Source organism: Megalobrama amblycephala, linkage group LG20, assembly GCF_018812025.1.
Source record: "Megalobrama amblycephala isolate DHTTF-2021 linkage group LG20, ASM1881202v1, whole genome shotgun sequence".
NCBI lineage: Eukaryota > Metazoa > Chordata > Actinopteri > Cypriniformes > Xenocyprididae > Megalobrama > Megalobrama amblycephala.
Window position 1 is genome coordinate 16,042,702 of NC_063063.1, and position 6,000 is coordinate 16,048,701.

General features: G+C 38.2%; 1 protein-coding gene across 5 annotated transcripts in view; it reads right to left on the bottom strand.

Moving 5' to 3' along the window:
- mpp7a (MAGUK p55 scaffold protein 7a) overlaps positions 1–5,500 on the bottom strand; it is a 141,656-nt gene extending 136,156 nt beyond the window's left edge. For 3 of the 5 annotated variants that reach the window (XM_048171693.1, XM_048171689.1, XM_048171692.1), the window contains exon 1: positions 5,275–5,500. The gene's annotated coding sequence lies outside the window, so the exon portion shown is untranslated. Of the gene's footprint in view, positions 1–4,882; positions 4,963–5,274 lie in introns of all 5 variants that reach the window. The other 2 variants (XM_048171691.1, XM_048171690.1) reach the window with 2 other exon arrangements.
- Between the last annotated feature and the right edge of the window lie 500 nt (positions 5,501–6,000).

Sequence of the window (6,000 nt, forward strand, 5' to 3'; positions counted from 1 at the left end):
TCCGAAAACCGTTGCAACCGGTTCTTGACTCGAGAACGAGAGCGGTGCAGGCCGTGCATGTTCGTTCGTGTGCGCCGCGCACGCGCACTCATATCAGCTGCTCTGCTGCTCCTGCTCATCATCATCAGTTCTCTCTTTACAGCAGGTTAAGTCAGTGTACTGTTTGAGTAACTGAATAACTCCGGGATGTTGGTTTATTTCGAGAGGTAGTGTCAGGCACGTCAAAAAGTGAGTAACTTTAGTAATTTGTGGATTCGTGTTTGCTTACTGGAGATGCGAACTGTTTGGAACGATTCAGACCGATTTGGTGAACTGGTTCGACCGGTTCACTGAAAAGAACCGGTTAAAAAGAACGATTCGTTCGCGAACCGGACATCACTAGTTTACACCAATCGCCTTTTCTAACCACTTGGGGACCATATGCAGGCTAGGGGAACTCATATTAATGTTAAAAAACCTCATAAAGTGAACGTATTCATACAGAGAATTTTACTGTACCGAAAAATACAGAGTTGTAGGCCATTAACCACCAATAATAACAGTAAGATCTGTTTTGTTACTTTCTATAAAGAAACAAAGTGTTTTGATTAGTGATCGACCGATGTATCTGTTTACCGATATTTTTCCCGATATTTAAGCATTTTTCCATAATCGGGTATCGGTTTTGTAATATCGGATTCGCCGATTTACGGCGCCATCTTGTGGCCGTTTTGAGATTTCCGCCATTGCAGCCCGGGCGTCTGAGGAGATCAGTCAACAACAACTCAGTGCACAGGTAAAGTATATGTTCTACTTGGTTTGCTTTAATTAATCAACTTTATTTAACATAACAGACATGCACAAATGAGATCTGAGACATAAATTCCTGATATAGTTAATTTATGCAGCTTGTTTCTAAACAATTGAGTCACGTAGTGTAATTCGTCATGTCCTGCCCCAATAAAGACGTAACTTTACATGAATTAAATAAAACAGACATGAATGAGTGCATGTTGAAAATAAAAGCGCTGAATTTAATTCTCTATCTGTTGTATTTGCTCACCATTAGTCTACTCTAGAAGAAAAAGTTCGTTCATATTGCTTAGCAACTGACGGATGATCAGGAGGCTTAAGCACGGCCACTGAATGAAACTTTTGACAAGATTATCTTGTTTAAACACCCTAGATTATATTATCATTTACTACATAATTATTTCGCTAATACACATATAAATATAGCCTACCGCTTTGTGGAAATTAATTATTTATTATCTCCATGCGCGATCGCGGTTGATTAAGTTATAGTCAAACAGCACTTTGTCAGTTGGCATCCACCAATATGTTATAATCATTTTTGTGCTTTATTTTTTTACCTCAAAGCTTTTATTTTAAAACAAAGACACTTAGTAACAGTGCACTTTAATTTTTTGGACTCAGACCCCTCTATTTATTTGTGTATAAATATAAAGGTTTTTTTTTGTATGCAAGGAGGGAGTGATTGTTATAAATAAAATGGTTTGTTCAGCTCATTTGTGTTGTAATAATTGTCAAAAACAGAAGCTTTTCCGGCCTCTTATTGCTACCTGTCCCAACTTTTTTGGAATGTGTAGCTCTCATGAAATCCAAAATGAGCCAATATTTGGCATGACATTTCAAAATGTCTCACTTTCAACATTTGATATGTTATCTATATTCTATTGTGAATAAAATATAAGTTTATGAGATTTGTAAATTATTGCATTCCTTTTTTATTCACAATTTGTCCAGTGTCCCAGCTTTTTTGGAATCGGGTTTGTAAATCAGGCATTACTTCATTAAAAATCTTTTCGTAAAAGTCAACAGAAAAATAAAGAGATCTAACAGATTTCAAACTAACACAATCCATCAAAATATGCTTCAATGATAATGGATTCTGGCACAAAGGAGGATCATCAGCCATTAACAGAAACGTATGCATTAGTCTGGAGTGCCCTATTCGACAGCGTGTGTAAATAAGATGATCCCAGTGATTTTCAAACTGAACACAACGTTTTGCACCAACCACAGGATTGACTTCTTTAGTTACAGAATAAACATGAATAAACATTTGAAGGCATGTTGAAAGATACTAGGGATGCACCAACATGAACATTTTGGCCGATACCGATAACTTTATATGCCGATAACCAATATATTGGCCGATAAATCTCAATCCAAAATTATATAATTTTTGAGAGCCTGATTACAAAAACAATGTCCTCATTTTAATATTATGTAGCTTATATGACAGACTTGCACTGCTCATCTTGCACTTAACTGTATTTTCCTTTTTGAAGTGATTTTTAATCATATTTCCAGCATTTCAAAAACATCATGGTGAACAGTGTACATCTGAAGTGTCTTGGCGTCCACAGCTTGTTAGTTCACTAGATAAATGAACTCTTTCGCTGAATATATGCACTATATTAACCTATATATTCATTATATTTTACTAAATCTGTCTTGATTATTTAATGTACGTGTTTAATGTAAGCCTATGTTTAAATAAAACAAGTTATGATGGCCACTTTAAGTGAATATATTTTAATTTTTAAAGAATTGGAGAAGAAACTTAATTTTATATTAAGATTTAGAAGTTAATAATTTAATGTATTCAAAGACAGAGAAACAATTTGTTTAGTAAACCACTGTTTAATAAAATGTTAGTTTTTCCCCTCCTGCTGTACCGAACCCATAACGGACAGTGACTTCAAAACTGAGGTACGTACCGAACTGTCATTTTTCCATCAAAAAAAAAAATAAAAATACATAACATTTCAAAGAAAGTTCTCTACTGTAGCTCAAAACCTCTCACATCACATTCCAAGACCTCTCTCTCCCTCAGTTTCGACCTCACCACTACAGAAACAACAGCACAGGAATGCCAGTAACGCTGGGCCACACACTGGGCCAGCTAACACACAGACATTAGACACCTGTTCTGCCACTGCCAGTTTAGATGACACACCCCCACTCCCCCACTCCACAAACACACACACACACACACACACACAGCAGTTAGGTTACCAGACTAATGAAACTTGCTACTACCCAAGACACTTACTGCACCAATATGCAATCCTTCCTCTGCTTCTCTTTTATTTTGCACAGACTAGGTTGGCGAATTGGCTAGTGCTCTTGTTCATATTCTGCCTCTCTGAAGAGTCAAAATGTTTACTTCAAACTCTGCTTGACGGTGTACCATATTGAAGTCTTATTCTGATAGAAAATGTTTTCCTTATTCCCTCAGTGTTTCTTTTCCATGTAACCATCTGAACAGCTCTTTTTGCACACACACAGTAAAGAACAGAAATGAGGTCACTTCCTCTGTCATGAACAATCAGATTGCAATCTGATATGGTGTGTATAGTGCATTTATAATTGACCACTAAAACACATCTCTGCAAAAAGAATATAAATGAATACACTATTCCTATCATATTGAAGCCCATGTCGGTCATGATGCAGATGTGTGGACCGGGGGTTCCTAAACTTCCGTACGCTGACGAAATTCTGTTTGGGAGAAGTAATTTGAAGTAATCATTTACACTCAGTTGATCCACGTTTTGTATGAGACTCAAACCACATCCTGATGACTGCTATTCTCATCTTGGAGGGCATTTAAACATGGTCATGATTGCTATCCAATCAGTAAAAAGTGCATTAAGTGACCAACTGTAAATACTCTCTGAGTGTATGTTTGTATTAAAAGCCATGTCACCGATTGAAATCAGTTTGATTAATCGCAGCATGTGTTTACAAGACACATTATCTTTGTTTCAGGCTCAAAAACAGATGATGACCTGAAATGATCTATGCACATCACTTCAGTTTAACTCACCAGTGTTTTTTATTCTCCACTGTATTTTCAGTCCTTCATATTTCACTAATCCTGCAGGACCTCCAAAGAACACATTCCCTCCTTTCGGTACACAATACGCATGGAATTCAAAGGGATGTAGGGAATTCTCTGCATTCTAGTCTCAAACAGTTAAGCTAACTGACCTCTTAAGACTTTAGTTAAAGTCACACATCAGGCATTGTGTTCCCTCTCGTGTTTAATTACTTGCATCCTAAAACGTAACAGTCGTCAAAAGAGGGAACGATCAGGACACGGACTGTAACGTCAGCCTGTCAACTGACACTGCGAGACGACGAGTGAGAGTGTGTGTAAAGAGGTCAAGAAGAGGGGAATCAGAGGGAGTGCAGACGGGGCACTTCTGAGCAGTGATATCTGACACAGCAGATAGCAAGTCTCAAACAAACCACTGTCTCCATCGTTTCCCACAGGGCAGCAGGACTGAGAAAACTCTCAGTATCTATTTGAACAAAGGTTAGAGTGCATTCAGTCATTTCATTACTTGAATACTTGAGCATTTTCACATTTGCTCGGGGAGTCGGGGTAACAGAATAAACTATCACACTGTTTTTACAATTCAGTGGTCTGTTGCTAAGGAAGATCCCAGAGGGATGAACCTATGAAAGCCTCAAAGCCAAATTATGAAAACATGCCAAGAAACGCATAGAGTTTATTCAAGTTTGCATGGTTTTGCTGTTTTGCAAATTGCCCCAGAGCCTTATCAATTAGGGTCCAGGCAAACACATGATTAGGAACTGCAAAACATACAACCTAGACTATGTATTTTTATACAGCAGGAACATAGTAATTGTGTGTATACAAAATGTTTTATATTTATCTAACATATCTAATATGTCTCACAACAACAACAACAAACAGTATAGTTCTAGCAGAAATAGCAGAGAACAGCACATGGCTGGTTGTAAACTCAGAAGCAGCAGCACTAGGTGAAACTAAATAAACGACATTCACTTTATTATATTTAATAGAGCATGTCAAGCCAACCCTATCAGTTGAAGCACTCACGATGAGTGATGAGTTTGTCCTGTTGCTCAGGGCGAACCCACTGGTGATGTCAGTGTCAAGCTCCGCGTCGACACTCTCTGCTGAAATAAAGCAGATCCCTTCCAAGCATCAAGGATAGTGGGCTCGTTTCGTTGTTTTTCTTTGTCCGGTTTAGCTTAACGGTCGGGTGCACTTGACACAGAGACTCGCGCTGTCAAGTGCACCCGACCGTTGGCTCGAGCACAACCGGACACACAAAAACAATTAAATAAGTCATTACTCGAGTTTTCAAAAGAACTTCTTTTGACACTCCCCTCAAGTACTAAATATTTAAGATTCGTAGCCATGTTTACATATAAACAACGTCGTAGGTGTTTGTGGTCCCTGAAGAGAAATAAGTTGTTATTACTCACTCGAGCTGTGTATTGTGTTTGGGAAGTCCAGTCAAGACGCCTTGGGTTTCTTGGGCGGTTACTCCCGAGAAAAAGTTGCCTTCACTTTGATTTTAAAAGATAAAAAATGAAGAACTTTAATTAAAATATCCCAGTTTTTTGCGACCAAAGTGTTTTTCTTTCCAGGCAAAACGCTTCGTACAATCTGCGTTCAACGAGGCAGGCGGGCGGAAGTAATCCTTTTCTTGATTGGACAGATTACTAAAATAGGGCGGGACCAAAGTGTAATCCTGAAATCCGATTGGCGGTTACATAATCAATCATATGCCACACCTGCCCTTATTCTCTACTACGAAATTATGCTTTATTATAAGAGGTCTACAGGGAGAGTGTGCAAACGTAAATAAATCATAAAGACATGTTGCATTGTTGCTGTGAATAAAATGTTCTTTTGCGAGGGGTAATTTCCATGAATTAATGAGTCCTTCTTTTCTAAGTCTTCAGACGACAGAACACCTGTCTTTCCTGTTCTAGAGCATATGACAGCCAGTTTTTTTTCTTTCTTCTATTTAATATCTCGCCTATCTATCTCTAGTAGCTTGACTTGATCCGTCTCGACATGCTAGTCCTTGTTGTCTCACTCAGTGGTTTTCTACAGTGAGGAAATATATAAGGCAGACTGGTTTGACAAGTTTGAAGAAGGCAATGCCTCGTGGCTTCAACTAATGTTCCGTTTCTACACTACAA